We start from the raw sequence: 20629 nt of genomic DNA on the forward strand, positions 1-20629 counted from the left end.
ATATTTGATAACCATTTTCATAATTTCTGTATTTCCTATAGGTTTAACCTTTGGAAAAGCATTTTGCCACCAGTAAATTCCTACTTTTATTATCCCTTAACACATAAAGGGTGGTCTTCCCAGGTGACTCAGAGATAAAGATTCTGTCTGCCAGTGTAGGAGACACAGGAGACATGGATTTGATCCCTGGGTTGGCAAGATCCCCTGGAGGAGGAAATGGCAAGCAACTCCAGTATTCTTGCCTGGAAAATCCTATGGACAGAGGAATCTGGAGGGCTACAGTCCATGGGGTTGCAAAGAGTCAGACAGGACTGATCACACACACATGCATGTATTTCATAAAGGGTACATTAGAGGAGAGAGAAAGAATGGTCCAAATCAACCTCTGTGGAGACACTGAGGAATGGTAGGTCTCAGGAACAGTAGATGAAGGTTCAGGCTTTGGAAGTCGGTCCATTCACCAAGTACAAGTCATGGAATTGCTACTTTAAAAATAAGAACTGAAGACATCTGAAACAAGCCCTTAATTTGGGTGAGAGACATATCTGCAGCATGATCAATCAGCATGATGCTCCAGTGATTAGAAGAGATTTCATTTCCTTTGTAAGAGCTACCAGGCAGATGAGCAGCACAGGCTTTAGCACTTGGGTTTGGGAACACACAGACTCGGGTTTGAAAGTCTCCTGCTTATTGCTAGTGTGACCATAGATGAGGTTATTTATACTCTTCAAGCTCCCATTTGCTTCTGTATAAAGCTGCTGCTAAGTCACTTCAGTCGTGTCCGACTCTGTGCGACCCCACAGACGGCAGCCCACCAGGCTCCCCCGTCCCTGGGATTCTCCAGGCAAGAACACTGGAGTGGGTCGCCATTTCCTTCTCCAATGCATGAAAGTGAAAAGTGAAACTGAAGTCGCAGAGTCATGTCCAACCCTTAGCTAACCCATGGACTGCAGCCTACCAGGCTCCTCTGTCCATAGGATTTTCCAGGCAAGAGTACTGGAGTTGCTTGCCATTTCCTTCTCCACTGTATAAAGCAGGGACTGATAATAGTGCCTGCTTTTCTTAGTGCTTCCAAAAGGATTAAATGAAATAATTCCTATTAGTACTCAATAATTTTTAAACGAGTAATGATAGTTAATAAGGCCAGAGTGAGCACCTCAATTTTAGCCAAGCTCTGCTAGCACACGGCCAAGATTTTACTTGGAACGATGGACCGAAGGGGTCACTCTCTTGGACACAGTAGAAGAAAAGAACCCCAAACCTCAGTGCACCACTTTTAAAAGGTTCTGACCCTTAAATTATGACTTTCCCTATCACTATCTAACACTCTCTCTCCTTCCCTTCACCCCAGCTGTGAAAGAGATGGTTATAATATGAAAAAATGAGTAAAAGTCTTGAATATATCATCCAAGGTGAGGAAAACTGCAGGGGTTGAACAGAAGTCTGGGAAAGCAGGAGTCCACCTTTTTTCCTATCTTACACAGTGTGCAAAGAATATCCATGATTAAAATTATTAGCACGACTTCAAAGCATCACTTTCCTAGGTAGATGACATGCAAAGGCAGACATTGGGATTGAGGAGCCATCTGACTCAAGTGGCTCAATTGTAAGAGCTTGAGTAACACTCCATAATGAATTTGCTATTTACTTATATAGCAGTGCATTCATTTGGCATTAATGGGCAGGGTCAATGTACAGTCATAGTTATTTTATTTAAATTCAAGCTTTGGTACCAGGTGACTAGATTGCTGCTAAAGGAAAGTGACATGTCAATTTCTAAGGTACTTATTGCCATACCATCTAGTAGCTGAAAAACAGAAAGAAGGTATGAAAAATAACATGAAACTCTAAATGCTGGCTAATGGTGATAATTATGATGCTACTAATAACACTATTTGGAAGGCACAATTAGTGAAAGTAGATTTCCTGAAAAGGTATTGGCCCACAAGGCATGAACATAGCTACAACATGGGCCAGTGGTTCTCAAATACTTCTCCTAACTTTTACAATTATGGGGGAAATTTCATTAGGTGTAATTTTTAATTAAGCTTCCATAGGCTTCAACCCTCACCCCACCTTCAATCCCAAACTCTTTAGTTGTTTTTGGAGTCTTCAGGCCAGATGGTGTCTCACATGTGCCCTAAAATGAGCCACCTCAGATGTTTTGGTCTCCTTGTAGAAGGACCTTGAACACTGACTGTCTTGGTGGCCTCTGTAAGAATGCTTCCTTCCAGTACAACTCCACTTTCTCTGGGAGGCTATCTTGACCACGCAGGCTGTGGTCTGCAGCAGAGTGGAGATGGTAGTTCTTCATCACATAGTCTTTTGTAAACATAGGTCTCCCATTTTCTTACAGTAACCTCTCTCTTATAGAAACTCAAAATCAGGCTGGGTTTTGTGTGTATGAAGCAGGAAGGCAGCTGGAGATAGAGACCACGCCATTTGCTGCATCAACTTCATCTGACTCCTCCCAGGGACTCTGTGCAGTCCCTGGAAACCATCCTTATGCACATGAAAATTGGCAGAGTGGAGAAGATCATCCAGCTCCACTCACCAAATGCATCTGGATCTTGGCTCCAGTCCAGAGAAGAGCACCCTTCCTTAGCTTAAAAAAATCGATTAAGTCATATCTATCATTTATACCTCACATGTATGAATTTTTAAGATATTTTTCTAGGAACACACTTGGATAGGAGGAGAATTGGAGAATACTGGAAGAGATTGGAGTGGAGAGATAAAACATCAAGGATACTAAATCCAGCTTTGATGACATCACAGTAATACTTTAAGATGGCCCTGTTCACTCACCTTTAGCAAAATTTAAGACAAGTCAGAAATGAGGTGGTTTTGGTTATTTGGTGTAACTGTAGCTAAAGTAGACCAAATACTGAAAGGAAACGTAGGTTCGAGTGTTTTCATTTGAATCAGCCACTGTGTGTTCTGCCTCAGTATATGGTGTTTCTAACGTTGGGGCTGAATCAAGACCTCCTTTGAAAAATGAGATGGAAATCTTTAGAAATTGATTATCCTTCATTCTATGATTATGAGCAATGTCCTGCCAAAGAAAAGTCATACATTTCTACCTTTGATGCCGCAGTTCTTCTCTTAAGGTATGTTTCAGAGGAGAGCTGCAAAGGATTCCTATACTTTTGACTCTGAGGAGAGCGCTGGTCATTCTCTGAAATCTGTTTCTCCAATGTCCAGGTCACTGCTGCTGTAGACTTGGCCTTTGGCAAAGGTGGTGAGGAGGAGGCATGTGGGAATCAGGAAGGATTTGTTCAGGCCTGGCCTGTGGCTCACTCAGAGTCTCTTGACCTAACTCTGGATCTTTTCCAATGGAGTGAATCTAGGGAGATTGTGCAGACAGCTGGAAGCACAAGTATAGTCAGGGCCAGGGGTCCTCCCTTTGTCATCACCAAGGCCTTTTTAAAAATTGTTCTTTTTTCCCCTCAGGGACTTCACACGTTAGCAATTTTATTTACCAAATAGCATTTATCAAGTAATAATTGCTTTGTTTTCTTTGTTTATTAAAATAAGCTAGGGATAACTGCCAATCAGAGTTTTTGATTGACATATGATAACCAGTTATTGATTTGATACAATGCCATAAAAATTAAACAAAACAAAATGAAAGAAAGCCTAATGTATGTGTACTTATGTTTATTTTAGTTATGTATATTTCTATTAGGTTTTCAAAATACTAAATTTAATTCACAGATGCCAATTACTGCTTTTACTCAAATTTTGAATAACGCCAAAATTTAGGGGAGCAGAATGGGAAAGGTTTTTGGGATCTACCAAGTTTGATATATGGAGAGCCACATCATGCCTTTGGAGACTTTGGGGCTTTTGGAATACAGTCAGCATTTCAGGGTAAATGATAGGAGTATACCTACTCCTCAGATATATTCTGGTTCAAAAATTTTGTCCAGAGAGTGGTGGCTTTCTTCAAGCTACCTGCAAGACTGGTTGTTTAGCCCACTCTCTTTCTAACTATCCTGTTTTATTTACGTTTTTCAGCCTTGACACCACAGAGAGAATATTGCACTAACCTGGTTCTATTCAACGTTAGTGAGCTGTGTGGGCAAATTTAGCCTATGTAACAACCTCCACAAGTCCTTATTCATCAATTTCTTAGTAAAAGGAAATATACTATTGTAGTGAAATGTAGTGCTTAATCACTCAGTCTTGTCCCACTCTTTACGGGCCATGGATTGTTGCCTGCCAGGCTCCTCCATCTGTGGGAGTCTCCAGCAAGAGTACTGGAGTGGGTAGCCATCCTCTTCTCCAGGGGATCTTCCCGACCCAAGGATTGAACCCAGGTGTCCTGCACTGAAGCTGGATTCTTTACCATCTGAACTATCAGTCTCTAAGGATTTCCATCTCATTTTTCAAAGGAGGTCTTGATTCAGCCCCAACGTTAGAAATGCCATATACCGAGGCAGAATACACAGTGGCTGACTCAAATGAAATATGGTGCCTGAGGAAATATGTGGTGGGATTTGGGTGTCCCTTTAGCCACTTTCATAGGCCCCTGGTTTAAGTTTTCACCTACACTTGCCAAACGGAAGAGTGAAAGCAAAGTGAATGAGTTCAGCAGTTTGCCTCCATCACAGAGATGTCTGTTAAGGCATTTGTACCTTATAAGCAGTTTGAGGGTAACCACCTATTAGTATACACCTACAGAATCTTATGTCATCTTTGGATGGGTTATGAAAGCAGGATATAAGATGGGAAAGTAACCTAGATTATGATATTTTGGAGAGAAGAGTAGAATCCTGGATCCATTAAATTACTGACCTTTTGTGGTGATTAATAATTCAGATAAGAGACTTCTCATATGAAAGGTTAACTTAAAATACATATAAAAAGCAAGTAAACATAGAAAATTTTTGGGAGCGGTGGTGGCTCAACTGCCTATTTAAACCAAACATACATTTGATTGTTTTTAAATATTGATGCCTTTGCTGTTATTACAAAACATTGAGTAGGAGTTCACACAATGAGGGCGACATGTGCACGTGTCAAGCTAATGTCAAAACAACAGCCTTAAGCAGAATCGCAGTCTGACAGGTTTCAGAATGGAGTGACTGCTGACTGGACCGCTATGAGGTTGAATTAGGTCTCTCCTCATAAGGACTTTGCTGTTTTCTTCGTGTCTGCAGCCTGGAGTCATGTCAGACTTCACTGATTACATCCCTGTGCAGAGAGGGAGGGCATGAACTTTGCCAACAGGAGGGATGAATATGTATGGTGTTTTTCTTTGGATCAGGCTGACTGCGACCTCTGTTGAGAGCGATTGTGTGACAGTATGCTTGACTTTCTTAACGTGAGGCCTGCCAAATAAAGCATCGAGGTTACACTTCTCATATAAGGACCATCAACCAGCCAAGGCTGTACTTCCTAGTGCCTGGAAAGCACTTCCCTTGCTGTAGGGCCACTGAAATGCTGTTTCCTTTGCTTGGAATAGTTTTGACTTCCCCTTTACCCTGGTCATGTATGACATTTACCTGTGATGTAAATCTTGGCCTAAATGTTGTTTCTTCAAGAGGCCTTCACTAATTTCCCAAACTATGTTAGGAGGACCCTTTAATACATGCCCTTCTGTGCTCAGTCGCCTAGTTGTGTCTAACTCTTGCAACCCCTCGGACTGTAGCCTTCCAGGCTCCTCTTTCCATAGGATTTCACAGGCAAGATTACGGGAGTGGGTTGCCATTTCCTCCTCCAGGGGATCTTTCCAGCCCAGGCATTGAATCCATGTCTTCTGCGTTAGCAGGTGGATTCTTTACCACTGAGCCACCAGGGAAGCCCATACACCCCTATATCACCCTTCTTCCCCCATTGTAGTAATCAGGATTTTCCAGAGAAATAAGAACAACAGGATCTGTGTGTGTGTGTGTGTGTGTGTGTGTGTGTGTGTGTGTGTGTAGAGAGGGAGAGGGAGAGATATCAATTGATTGGTTTTAAGAAGTTGGCTTACGTGCTTATGGAGACTTAGAGAGTAGAAAGCATATTAAAAAGCAGAGACATCACTTTGTCAACAAAGATCTGTATATTCAAATCTATGGTTTTTCCTGTAGTCATGTACAGATGTGAGAGTTGGACCATAAAGAAGCTTATGAATTGGTGTTTTTGAATTGTGGTGTTGGAGAAGACTCTTGAGAGTCCCTTGGACAGCAAGAAGAGCCAACCAGTCAATCCTAAAGGAAATCAACCCTGAATATTCACTGGAAGGACTGATGCTGAAACTGAAGTTCCAGTACTTTGGCCACCTGATGCAAAGAGCCAACTCACTGGAAAAGACCTTGATGCTGGGAAAGATTGAGGGAAGGAGGAGAAGGGGGTTTCAGAGGATGAGATGGTTGTACGGCATCATTGACTCAGTGGACATGAGTTTGAGCAAGCTGCAGGAGATAGTGAAGGACAGGTTACAATAACCTGATACAGGCACTATTATGAGCATCCCAAATAAGGAGAATCCCAGGGATGGCGGAGCTTGGTGGGCTGCCGTCTATGGGGTCGCACAGAGTCGGACACGACTGAAGCGACTTAGCAGCAGCAGCAGCAGTATTGACAGATTAAGAAACTTGTCCCCAAACAAATAGCTTATAAGTGATTAAGCCAGGATTTGGGTCTAGCTATTTGACTCCAGAATCCACATGCATAACCATTATGTTCCACTGGCTCTGGTAACCCCATGGGATAACCTGTAAAAGAATCATGAAGTTGTATAGGCTTGAGGGTCCAGTTGAAGTTCAGGAGAATAGTGACAGCCTCAGTGGAGGTAGAAGCAAGGTCTGTGATATCTGATGACAGAGAATGCTAGAAAATCTTTTCAGTGAGTAGAGATCTCTAAAGTGGTGAGTGGCATGTGTGTGGTGTGGGAGAAGCAGTAAAGTCTATCCACACCTGTCAGGGTGTTTTTAGTTAAGTCACTTGCTGCTCTGCCTAATATGTGCTCTGACACTTTGAAGAATAGGGTACAGGCTTCTTGAAGGAGGCAGAGTGATGACAGCGAATTTCCATGTGACATGCATAAGGGATTCTCTGAGACAGGGATAATACTGACAGCTTGGTCCATCTTGCTTTCTTCTGAAAATTTCTAAGCATGGTCCACACACACACACACACAAATCTGTGCATTTATATTTTGAGTGGTTATCAAACAATCAGGTTGATAAGATTGGTGAGGATGAGAGGAATAATAGGGAGTCACATATCAAAGAGAAGTTGGAGCACCTGCTTGTTCAGAGATTGGCACCATCCCTCCCACAGTTGTCTGCCCTGTGATTCTCTCTCACTGTGGCTGGGCAGGAGGGACAGAGTCCACTCACCTGAGCTCTCAGAAGCAGGACCATTGCTTCAGTCCTTATGCCAAGAGGTCTGTCTGCCTTGTCTCCTCTTCTGCTCAGTCAGCTTGTGGGGAGAGGAGATCAGGCCTTGGAAGACTTTGCTAAACAAGTCTCTGTTGTCATATCAGAGAAGATCAAATTTGTGGTCTCGTATCGATGTATGGAAGAAAAAAAGCACTCAGCTATTTATTATTTTTTTTAAACAGGGTAAAGAGCTAGATTGCTAACTAAATAAGTGTTACCAGATTTCCAATAGGTGATAATTGCAAAAGAAAGTCTACACGGGCTATTATTTTGCACTGAAGAGTGAAAAAGCCATTGGAGTTTCAGAATAACTCTTTGTCTTCCAGTGTACAGAAGAGTCTTTTGCAATTCTGAAATGCCTGACCAAAATGACATTCACTTGGGTTGAACTAGGCTAGCCATCTAATTGTCCCCGTGCTTATTCTGTTCATAGACAGTCGTCACCTGAGCCTCTGGTACTACTCCTAACAGAAAGCAGTAGTCGCGTTACACAACAGCATCTGCTTTGATACAGTGATGAAGTGGATGCCTTACTCTATGGTGGTATGTTCAATATAATGCAACTGACTTTTACTGGACTCCAGATAGATAGATGCAGGCACTGTCTTAGTCCTTGGATAAGATAGAGTCAGTTGTGCTTTCTGCTCTCCCATCCTTCTGTGTAGGGAAGGAGACAAATGCATAAGTAATTTTGGCATAATACAGATTGAACTGTAACGTAGGTACATGCTGAGTGCAATGAAAATTATGTGTAGTGATACTATGGGGCTTCCCTGGTGGCTCAAATGGTAAAGAATCTGCCTGCAATGCAGGAAACCCAGGTTCGATTCCTGAGTTGGGAAGATCCCCTAGATGAAGGAATGGCTATTCACTCCAGTATTCTTGCCTAGAGAATTCCATTCTAGGAGCATTCATATCTTTAATAAACTTCTGTGTTGATGGACCTATAAAATGGGAAAAGCCTCAGATAGATTTGACCTGTGATAACTAGCATTTGAGCTATATCTTATCTAGAACATGGACCCACAATAATTTCTCTAACATAATATTAGTTAACACTTTTGAGTGTTTATTATGTGTCAGGCTTTATCCTCCATGGTTTATATAGAATATTCCATTAAATTCCCATACTCGATGAGATAGAAACTGTTGTTTCCTCCATTTACAATTAAACAACATGCTGAGAGGGATTAAATCAGTCTCCGTTGCCAGGTACTAGTAATGGTGAAGCTAGAGTTAGAAACTGGGTTTGACTTACTCTAAAATAACTCCATGTTGCTGTATTTCATATCTGCGTATGTGGAATGAATGTATCAAGATACAATGATCCCTAGTGTATAATATATTCTGTCTCAATAAAGTTCGTCATGGCCCCAAACTACTCCTCAGGTTTCCTCATATCACAAAAGAAATAAATGGTCTTGGGTTAAAATTAATTTTTTTTTTTTTGCAGTTTTTGTGCCAGGAGTGCTTTTATGCTAGAAATGGCACTTTCAGATACATGAACGTGAGCTGGATGTGAGAGATTATTACCGAGTCCAAGCTAATGCTGCTTGTCCCATGACAGGCCAATAAATTGAGAGATAGGTGTTGGAGCAAAGAATAGGGATTTTATTCAGAAATCCAGCAAGAGGGTGTCCCGAAGACCCATCTTACCTGAGTTAGAATTCTGGTTTCTTTTATCCTAAAAGGACAGGAGATGTGGCTGGTTGTTGCAAACTTCTTGATGCTGGAATCCTTTGTTCTTATAGTAGACCATGTAGATGTGGTCACAATGTTCCTATAAACCTCCAGCAAGTTAGTTGTCATTTTTTGTTGTGAAACTTTTTATCTCGATATGAATGGAAAAGTGTTACACCCTTAAAGTTTAGAGCCTTGAAAATGGACCATCATATATATTAATATTTCAGGTTAGAGATACTATTCTTTTACAAATGTGCAAAATTAGCATGACTAAGCACAGGCATTAGAGAATGGTTAGAGCTGAGGGAATAGATCCAATATGGAGTCAGGTTTGTTCTTGTTCTTCTCTGTTACAATACTAGTTTCTGTCATTGTTGTTGTTGTTGTTGTTTTTTTTTAATAGCTCATCCTTGCAGAACATCAGAATTCTAGAAGAAGTAGGGCAAGCAATATGGTAGCTACTAACAAAAGGAAAGTTCTTTAACTTCCTTCAATTAATAAAATATAGATATTATATTTTACTTAAAACCAATAAAAAGTCATTTAAAAATGTACTTCTGAAGATGAAGACATGGAAGGATGTCCATTGGAAAAGTATGCAGTATGAGATCTGGACTGACTGAACACCATTACTGATAAAACTGTGATTTAGTTGTGTCCAATGCTGTCTGAGGTCACGGTGAGAGGCTTCTCACTGGCCCAAGTGAAAATTGTGAGGCAAAATAGTTGCTTAACCTTTTCATCATAAAGGTAGCCTCTGGTCTGCCTGAAAGTCTGTAGGCCAGGATTTGGGTTTTAACTTTGCTGCTCAATTACATTTGTCAGTTTCTCTCTGTGTCTTCCTCTGTCAAGTACATGTGAGAGCTCTCTGTGACTTTGGAAATCATGTTTTATTCAGTTTAGGTCTTTCAATGCTTCGTGTGCATCTGCCACTGAGAGGGAGAGCATCCTGTGGCCAAAACTCAGCTGTGAAATGGGACTAACAGTACCTATCCATCTACCATCTTGTTGGAAATTTTCAACTAGATAATGGATATGAAAGCTCTTTAGCTCAGAGTGCACCTAGTATGAGGCTAGGCACATTGCCTGTACTGATTTATACAGCATCTTCACAGATTTGTGTTGTTCTATCTTCATAACACCATCTGCAGTGGGAAAAGAGGTAGCATCAAATCTGTTTTACAGATGAGGAAACAGGTCCAGAGTGATTGTGATTTATTGGTAATCAAGAGTGAATTAGCAGAATCAGGACTGGATCACAGCTCTCCTGCTGGGCACTTTCCTCTTTAAATATGACATGTTATTTTACTTTGAATTGCAGAATAATGGAGAACAAGGAAATTGAGTCTTTTAAAGTAGTTTTTAAAATGCTCTAAAAGACAAAAAACTTTTTTCCCCCATTTAAAGCAGATTTTTTGGAGACTCATATTTATTAGGGTAAACAGGGCTCTTTGAGAGATAATTCCTCATGGTACTTTATTTTATTTTAATTTTTTTTGGTGGGAAATTGCATTTTTTTCTCTGCAGTAGGAAAATATTACTGTTTTAAGTGAGGTTTGGGAATGTGAAAACAGGCTCTCAGATGAAAATTGTATGGGACACTTAGCATTCTGAAAAATATTTGAGTCATTATGTTGCATTTCTAAAATTGAATTAATGCTATATTTAATAAGACACAACAGGCCATGAATTATTACACATTAATTCATACCCAGTGTGTTGCAAGGCACATGGCTGAAAGCTGAGTGCAGTCAATGCAACTAAACATGAATACATCATAATTCACACACCAGAAAGTCCCACTGTAATTATAAAATGTTATTAGAAAGGGTTATTAAAAAATATTTAGATATATTAAGTTTTACACCTACATGATTCGTTATATGTGGTGTTCTCATAAAATCAGCAGCGCTCTCTCCTTTTTCATTCCCATAATTTCAGGATTTTCATCTTGAATCCTAGATCTCCACTTGTCTCATCAATAGACTCCCTAAGGCTAGAAATCTCCTTTTGTAGTTTTCAGTTGGAAAGAAACAGATCTTTCTCTTAAGCAAGAAGTGTCATGCCAAAATGTGTGGAGCAATGTTTTAAATAAAGGGGAGTAGAAAAGGGCTAGAAATTCTATTGCGGTTTCACTGGAGACAAAGCGATGGTCAGGCTGGTGGGTGCAAGTGGGTTTTCCTAGGAGGATGCTGTGGGGCACTGAGGAAGGAGAAACAGAAGGAAGCCCTGATGCTAGCTCCAGATATCACCAGGAGGGTGAGTGAAAGTAAGTTAAAGGCAGGATTGCTCTGGCCTGCTTTTATTTTTAATTTCATGAAGAAGTATAGTTTGTGTTAGGAAGATTGCATTTAATGTTGGTAATTGTTGATGAGATATTAAAAGCCAACTCACTCACAAATACATACGTGTATAGTGCTTCCTCAGGAACTACACAGGCATCAGTCTCCAGTGACCCAGAAATGTAATGCAGACCAGTGGAACTCTAGGACAGAGAGCTCTGGGTCCTCACCCTCAGGCCTAAACATCATGAAAGTAAACTTGCTGTGACGTGTGCAATAAAGCTTTAGTTTACATAATATATTAAAATTGTAATATTTATGAAAGAAGAAATGGTTGACTGGTTCATAAGATATTTTTATACTCTTATTGATACTTGTGTAGCATAACATTTTACTTCATTAAAATGAATAAGTGGAGAAAAATTGACCTTTTACCTCCAATCATTAGAAAAATAAGATTTTTCTTTTAATAATTATAAGAAAAAGAATCTTAGCTTCTATTTTTTTTTTCTGAAAATCTATTCCTGTCCTACCATATTAAATGGTAATTTTATTGTCTATATTATTAAAGTATATTATGAAGTTTATAGGGGCTTCTCAAGTGGTGCTAGTGCTGAAGAACCTGCCTGCCAATGCAGGAGAGGCAAGAGACGTGAGTTTGATCCCTGGGTGGGGAAGAGCCCCTGAGGAGGAAATGGTAATCCACTCTAGTGTTCTTGCCTGGAAAATTCCATGGATAGAGGAACCTGGTGGGCTACAGTCCAGGGGCTCGCAAAGAATCGGACACGATGGAAGCGATGTAGCACGCACCCACGTGCAAGTCTAGCTATTATATTTATACCTTGTCTTATAAACTTCATGCATATGTGAGTGCTAAGTTGCTTCTATTGTGTCCAACTCATAGCAACCCTGTGGACTGTAGCCTGCCAGGCCCCTCTGTCCAAAGGATTCTCCAGGCAGGAATGCTGGAGTGGGTTGCCATGCCCTCCTCCAGGGGATCTTCCTGACCAGGGATTGAACTTGTGTTTCCTCTGTCTTCTGCATTGGCAGGGGGGTTCTTTACCACTAGCACTGCCTAGGAAACCCAATAGCTAGACTTACATACTATTAAAAGTCAAACCAGGAGGGATATCGCTAAAATTAATGAACCAAGTTTAATTTATGTTTCTATTACCAAGACTAATTGTAAGAACTTCCACCTTGATTAGAGTCCATAGTAAATAAAAATATGCTCAAAATTTTTGAGAGTGTTTGAGTTGCTCAAGTATCATAGGACATTAGACTTGACCAAGACATTCATCTGTTCAGACTAAGGTTGGAAAAATCAACTTCATTAAACAATAAACCAAAATACAGATTAAAGATCTCTATTGTCTCTGTCATACATTTACTGGTTGTGATTTTCTTGAACATATTGTAATGAATATACAGCCATCTTCAGCCATCTTAAACATGTAAACTAGTTGAGGCCCTTCAATAAACTACAAATAAAACCACTGCACTTAACGTTGCTAGTTCTGTTGTCAACCCAGTGCAGTAGCTGTCCAACTTCCAAAGAGTGTCAATATCACTTGGCCAGTTTGTTAAAACCCAGATTGCTGGACCCTAACCCCTGAGGTTCTGATTCAATAGGTCTGGGTGGGGCTCAATAATTTGCTATTTCCAATAAGTTTCCAGGTTTGTTAAACTGTTACTGTTGCAGCTTTGAAACCACACTTTGAAAACTTCTGTTGGTGGTTTTCACACTTTTGGAACCACTGATGGTGGTGTTTTGTTTTTGTTTTTTTTAAATACAGTTACTGTTTTCTTTGATGGTATTAGCACACAAGATGGTGTTTGTGGAGCCTGGCAGAGATAAATTGAGTTTGTAATTTATTTTCTTGATGACCAGTACCGTAAGTTAATAAATCTAGATTGAAAGAAGAACATTCAACATAGGATTCCTTCCAAGCTCTGCTCTTTATGGGCTTTAGCAGGTAGAAGGCTTTCAATCACAAAAGGTATATGCATGGTTCCTGGTTAATGAGTTTGTTGTTGTTGTTTTTTGACTGTCCTGCAAATGGCAGAACTAACTAGAAAAGAAATGCCTGTTAAATCCGCATGTGGCTGAACCATGGTACCAACTGAACTCTTTTGTTTTCTACTATGTAAGGAAATATGTTCTCAAGTTAATAATGTTTAAAATTATGACAGCTTAAAATGTCCAAAGTGCTTTAACATGTATTACCTTATTTAATCCTCTCAAAAGTTCTATAAGAAAGATCTTAATTACAGTAACTTTAAAGTGTGTTCTGCCTATGGTCCTACAATCAGTCCCTGATGGAGTCAGGATTGGAATCTAGGCTCTTTGACTCTGGATCCTGTGCCATTTCTACTTGCTGTAACATTTCTAAGTGTCACCTAGGACCTTGAGACTCTGGGATCATATGACTCTGTCTGGAAGCCTCAACCGCTGAAACTAAGTCTGGTTTTTTAACTCTTCTTACCTGAAGTTTTTGGTTTAGCACCTACTGATCTTGAACCCAGAGTGCCTACTTGTTCCTTTATACCTAATCCTTGATACTTTTCTGCTTTAAATGTCCTTATTGGATTTGATCTGTAGCTTACTGTGGTAACTTTCATTTGCCTTTTCTGTCTAGCAGTTCAGGTCCTTCTTTAGCTCAAGAGATTCAAGCTCAATATAGAGTGATAAGGCAAATGGAATAAAACATTCTTCTTGAAAAGCAGATGGTTGTTGTCATTTAGTCACTAAGTTGTGTCCAACTCTTTGTGACTCCATGGACTGTAGCCTAGCAGGCTCCTCTGTCCATGGGATTTCTCAGGCAAGAATCCTGGAGTGGGTTGCCATTTCCTTCTCCAGGGGATCTTCCTGACCCAGGGATTGAACCCGTATCTCCTACATTGGCAGGCAGACTCTTTACCACTGAGCCACCAGGGAAGCTCCAAAAAGCAGATTACCTCAAACTTAATATCAACAGAGTTTTCTCCAGCTTTGATTCAAAAGATTGACCACTATGCCAGTGGACTAGAGAGATTTCCCTAATTGCTGAATTTAGGGACAAGTTAGATCATCATGATTATGGCAATAAGTGAAATCCCCACGCTTAAACCAGAGCACCAGTGCATAAGCATATGGTTTATAGGTCCTTTGAGATATTAATTATTTATCAATCAAATATGGAGCAATATTAAGTACGGGTGCCAACTGAGGATGCTATTCTGATAGGGCTCATTCCTGGCATTAAGAAGACTCTAGGTTCATAGTCCTCAAAGCTGTGTTTTTTCCATATACCTTTTAGATTGTATAAAGATGATTTAATCTTCAGTTGTCCAAAGTGCCAATTATAATGGTAGAAGACAAGTGAGGTACCCAGAAGCCTCAATTAGCATAAATGAAGGTACATACCATTAAGCTGAAGAATACATGGTGTGTCTGTCTGACTAAAGAAACACCAGTGATGAAAGCAGAGCAGCACCACCAGAAACAGGGGGCCTGAGGTCGCCTTCAGGCCCATGGAGAGTTAATATCAGCCCTCTTTAGACATGAAAAATAATAATTAAACACTGCTTGTCAATTAATGCCAACTTAAAGAAAGGCTCTACACTTAGATTAAGTGAGGAGCATGGGTTGCTTGAGAACAGCAAGAAAGGAGGAGGGGAAAGGGTATAAAATAATGGAAGAGATAAGGTAAAAAGGTAGAATAATTAAACACACACGTACTTTTGCAGAGTTGGGGCACTCATATTTCTAATTAGAATTTCAATGCAGGAGCCCAATTTAACCTTAGGGAGTCTTTATATTCATGTCACTGTTGTACACAGCAATCAGTTCAACTCTGGCATCTTACTTGCAAGTTGAATTTTCATATTACATTAGTGGAGCCCCCAGTCTCTTTGTATTTTTAATGGATATTTTCTTTTTTGGAGCTTTAGTATATGTATTTTGTCTTCTAGAAAATTCTATGCTGAAAGGAACAATAGCCATTTAGATACTGGAATTCAAAAGAGTCAGTGGCTTCTTGACATTAACCCATTTCTTTCTTCATAAATGCAATCATAGTACTTCTGGAATCATCCTTAATCATGTCTGCTTGAGTGAATTTAGAGGACTAATCAATGTATGTTCAACAAAACAGCCTGGTGCACTAAGCAGTGGATGGCAATAAAAGACTCCAGAATTCTGTCTCCTGTGACTGACTAGTAATTAATAAATCATCTCACAATTGAGTTCCTCCCAAATCTCTAACATGGAATTTTGACTTTGTCCTCTCCTCCTATTGTCTTTATTAAGATTCATGTTTAGCTGGCAATTTCTAATTTTGGAACATATTATAGACCCACAGCCTATTGCTCTATATAGCTAAAAAGTCAGTAGTTCTAGTCCTCCATCGTATCAGATGGGGAACTGAAACCAGAGAGATTAAGTATTTTGCCCCAAATCAGAGGGCTCGGTAGGAAGTGATTTTAAGTCATATCATGTAATGTAGAACTTGGGATATAATTAAGTCCTCTTAAGCAGAAATTTATGAATTTCCATGCCATACCTTTTTGGCCAAGCCCTAATATAAGACTGACTTCCCTGGTGGCTCAGAGGTTAAAGCATCTGCCTCCAATGCGGGAGACCTGGGTTCGATCCCTGGGTCGGGAAGATCCCCTGGAGAAGGAAATGGCAAACCACTCCAGTATTCTTGCCTGGAGAATCCCATGGACGGAGGAGCCTGGTAGGCTACAGTCCACGGGGTCGCAAAGAGTCGGACACGACTGAGCGACTTCCCTTTCCCTTTTAATATAAGACTATTGGGTCAGATCTAAGTATTATTGAGGCCTGTAATTTGTCAATATAAGTAAGAGAGTAATTTGACAATATAAGTAAGAGAGTATTATGTCCCGACTCCTATTGTCTTTAATGTAGTTTTCATCTGAGATCTCAGAAACTAAATGTGTTTTGGCCTATCTCAATATATGCATGGTTTCGTCTGACTGGCAGTATGCAGGCAGAATCAGCAACCAATACAGACTCTAAATGAGCTTGCCAACTTAGAACAATGATGAGCCACAGATAGGTGCATTCTGTGGACCTGGGTACCAGCCAGAGAGCTAGAACGAAAGATTGTGAATCAGGGTAGCAGCTGGGAACTGATGGGGAAATTGGCTGCTTACCCAGAACATCCTCAATTTCTTAGTCTAAAGAGACTGAAGGAAACATTGATCATTGCCTGAATACATGTGCTAGGCAGCAAGGTACAGGCCAGACTAGTCTTGGGCCACATTCCGTGGTGGATTGTGAGGCTGAGAGAAAAAAGAAATCCCTCAGCTATATATGATCAGATACACATTAATTCATACCAGGTCATTTAATTGCAATATTACAATATATTAATATAATTTGACATTTGAATATCTGAGGACAAGGCCTGTGTTTGTTTTATCTCAAGCACTACTCACTGCCTGGGACATTGGAGAGGCCAAATAAATGTTTATCTAAACAGTTTTATTCAATTCACTACTATAGAAGAATGGTTTTGCAATGCCAAAGAATGTTCAAACTACCACACAATTGCACTCATCTCATACGCTAGCAAAGTAATGCTCAAAATCCTCCAAGCTAGGCTTCAACAATATGTGAACCATGAACTTCCAGATGTTCAAGCTGGATTTAGAAAAGGCAGCGGAACCAGAGATCAAATTGCCAACATTCGTTGGATCATAGAAAAAGCAAGAGAGTTCAAGAAAACCATCTACTTCTGCTTTACTGACTGTACCACAGCCTTTGACTGTGTGGATCACAACAAAATGTGGAAAACTCTTTAAAAGATGGGAATGCCATACCACCTGACCTGCCTCCTGAGAAATCTGTATGCAGGTCAAGAAGCACCAGTTAGAACAGGACATGGAACAGACTGGTTCCAAACTGGGAAAGGAGTACGTCAAGGCTGTATACCATCACCCTACTTGTTTAACTTATATGCAGAGTACATCATGTGAAATGCCGAGCTGGATGAAGCACAATTTGGAATCAAGATTGCCGGGAGAAATATCAATAACCTCAGATATGCAGATGGAAGAAAGTGAAGAGGAACTGAAGAGCCCCTTAACGAAAGTGAAAGAGGAGAGTGAAAAAGCTGGCTTAAAACTCAACATTCAAAAAATGAAGATCATGGCATCCAGTCCCATCACTTCATGGCAAATAGATGGGGAAACAAGGGAAGCAGTGACGGACTTTATTTTCTTGGGCTCCAAAATCGCTACAGATGGTGACCGCAGCCATGAAATTAAAAGATGATTGCTCCTTGGAAGAAAAACTATGACCAACCTAGACAGCATATTAAAAAGCAGAGACATTACTTTGTCAACAAAGGTCCGTCTAGTCAAAACTATGGTTTTTCCAGTAGTCATTTATGGATGCGAGAGTTAGACTATAAAGAAAGCTGAGTGCCAAAGAACTGATGCTTTTGAACTGTGGTGTTGGAGAAAACTCTTGAGAGTCCCTGGGACTTCAAAGAGATCAAAGCAGTTAATCCTAAAGTAAATCAGTCCTGAATATCCATTGGAAGGACTGATGCTGAAGCTGAAGTTCCAATACTTTGTACACCTGTTTTGAAGAACTGACTCATTGGAAAAGACTCTGATGCTGTAAAGATTGAAGGCAGGAGGAGAAGGTGATGATAGAGGATGAGAGGGTTGGATGGCATCACCGACTGGCTGGACATGAGTTTGAGCAAACTCCAGGAGTTGGTGATGGACAGGGAGGCCTGGTGTGCTGCAGTCCATGGGGTCGCAAAGAGTTGGACACGACTGAGTGACTGAACTGAACTATAGAGATACTTAAAATTTTCCAGGTGGTGGGGAAGAAGCAAAGGTAAGCCACACATAATCATTACATTCAAGAAATTTACAAATTCTGGTGAGTGAAATGCAAATGATAATAAAGATTAGAAAAAGTGTTGCAGGGGGGTGAAACTGGTAGATATTACATTAGACAAAGAACAGGGGGAGTCTTCATTGTAGAGACATATAAGCTGAGCCATGGAGGACAAATAGGAGTTGAGAGGAGATGGACTGGGAAGGAGAAAAGAACAAGATAAGTCTAGGCAGGACTTGAGAAAGTGCTAGGCCATGATCAAAACGTGTCCTCAGAGGTGGAAGAGGAGGAGGAGGTGTGTGTGTTTGTGTGTGTGTGCATGCGCACACTCTGTGAGTGTGTATGTGTGATAAATTCATGAATTTATATGGGAGAAAGCCTTGGATGAGCTGATTTTAGTAAATAGTAAGAATCACTTAGTCACAACTATGTATTAGTGTACCTTCCAAGAATATACCAAATAGAGGGAGAGAAGTCAGTTACGAAGTTACTGCATAAATTTAAGCTGGAGGTAATAAAGGCCTGAAAAAATGTATGGCAGCCAGAAATGTAAAGGAGGAAGTGGATTCAAGAGATAATGTAGGGTTTATAATGAAAAAAAAAATTGTAGATCAGTTGAAAGAGGGTGATAAGGAAGATTAATTATCAAAAATGACTGCTATTTTATACTGGAGCAATATGAGATCCCAATGACATTAACTGAAATAAGGATAAAAGGAAAGGAAAATTTAAGGGGTTGAAAAAATTGAACAGCTACCTAATTATCAAAAGATGGAACTTGAATCAGAGGTACTTTGTTCCTTATCCATCTCCACTCTTAAATCCTAGTCACTTCTGCCACACTGAGGAGTTGCTTGGCCGCATGCAAGTTATGGAAGGTGTGAGCAAGACTTTATCAGAGTGAAGGGGGAGCCAGCACAAAGCCTTGTGCTCTTTGGGCCTGGAGAGACCCCTACAGGCTGCAGCAGAATACTCAGAGTGTGAGGACTAGAATACTGTGCATCCTGGAGAGGAGTCAACTTGAGTCACCCTTAGGTCACTCCTGAGAAAGAGCAGCACCCCCAGGAAGTGGCCTTACTGGTTCCCAGAAGCTATGAGGAAGTGGCATCTTACTCTGGAGGCTGGAGGAACCCCAGCCTTGACTGCAGCAGAGACTGGGGAGGGGCTTCCTTCCAATGCCCAGGTAACAAACTGGCAAACTTGACTGCTGGATTTGACCTGTGGAAGCAACATGCTTCTCTTTTGGGCACCCCAAACTCTGGATATGAGATTTTAGAGTGAGTTAGAAATTAACAAAGAAAACTCTGCAATGACAGGAGACGGATAGCATCCAGAATATGTAACTCCAAAAGAAATAGAACTGTTAGTGGAAACTGAAAACAATTTGAACAAAAAAATAATAAGAGAACAAATACAGTGTTAAATCTCTTACATTCTTGGAATTAAAAAACACATAATTTTTTAATTAAAAAAAATCAATACATGAAAAGGAGGAGAAGATAGTTACCATTGAGTCCTGAATCAGTGGCCTGGAAAATTAAGTGAGAGAGGAGAAAAAACAGCTGAAAACAGAAATGCAAAGGTAGAGAAAACAAGAGGGGAAAGATAAGTGATTTTGGAGAATAGACACTCAAGATACAAATAGGAATTCCAAAAGAAGAAGTAGGAATCCGTGGAGATGAGCAATAATAAGACAAATAATAGAAGACAATTTCTCTGTACTGAAGGAAGATTTGAGCCAAAGAATCAGAAGATTCACTGAATTCCTGGCACAATTGTTACACACACACACACACACACACACACACACACACACACACAAACAAACAAACAAGCAACAAACTAGTCCTAGCCCAGGAATCTCTCTGAGTTCAAAAGATAAAAGGGAAATTGTGTAGACTCCCAGAGAGAAGGAACAAACTGTTTTAAAAATAAGGAATTAGGAATTAAACTGGCAGTTAGACCTCTTATCTACAACGTTGGAAAATAGAAGGTAACAGAGTGAAATCCAAAGATAGCCAAGAGAAAAAGAAGACAATCCAAGAATTCTGTATCTAGTCAAAATATCCCTTACTTTTTTGGGGGGAAAAAACCTGAGGATGCATAATAATTCAGAGAATTTATTATCTACATACCGTATCTGGGGAGAATATTATTCTCCAACAAAGAATAATTGAATGAAAACAGATGATGAATGTATATGTGTAAAAGTGTATGTGTAATATTGTGGCATGATGGGAACATATAAGTGCCTGAAATAGAAGTAATATGATTAATGATGCAAACTTTAGGAATGGGGCCTGGCATAGTAGAGTGGGGAAAGAAGGAAATAAAAACATTCTAATGAATACCGATTGGATCTAATCAACATGGATCCTGTTTTATTTATATTTTTGACATTTGTTCATCATTAATTTTTTTCATAT

At 40.1% G+C, this 20629-nt stretch overlaps 1 protein-coding gene and 1 long non-coding RNA gene across 3 annotated transcripts in view; one reads left to right on the plus strand and one right to left on the minus strand.

The window, feature by feature from the left end:
- Positions 1-20629, plus strand: part of PRKD1 (protein kinase D1) — a 773210-nt gene that overhangs the window by 53604 nt on the left and 698977 nt on the right. The gene's annotated exons all lie outside the window — the stretch shown is intronic.
- Positions 4890-9729, minus strand: LOC145528885 (uncharacterized). Its single transcript, XR_014070763.1, has 3 exons — positions 9033-9729; positions 7335-7465; positions 4890-5336 (listed from the first exon to the last, which is right to left on the minus strand). It is a non-coding gene; the product is annotated as an uncharacterized LOC145528885 (long non-coding RNA).

Source organism: Giraffa tippelskirchi, chromosome 12 (assembly GCF_054371585.1).
Source record: "Giraffa tippelskirchi isolate mGirTip1 chromosome 12, T2T-mGirTip1v1.2.pri, whole genome shotgun sequence".
NCBI lineage: Eukaryota > Metazoa > Chordata > Mammalia > Artiodactyla > Giraffidae > Giraffa > Giraffa tippelskirchi.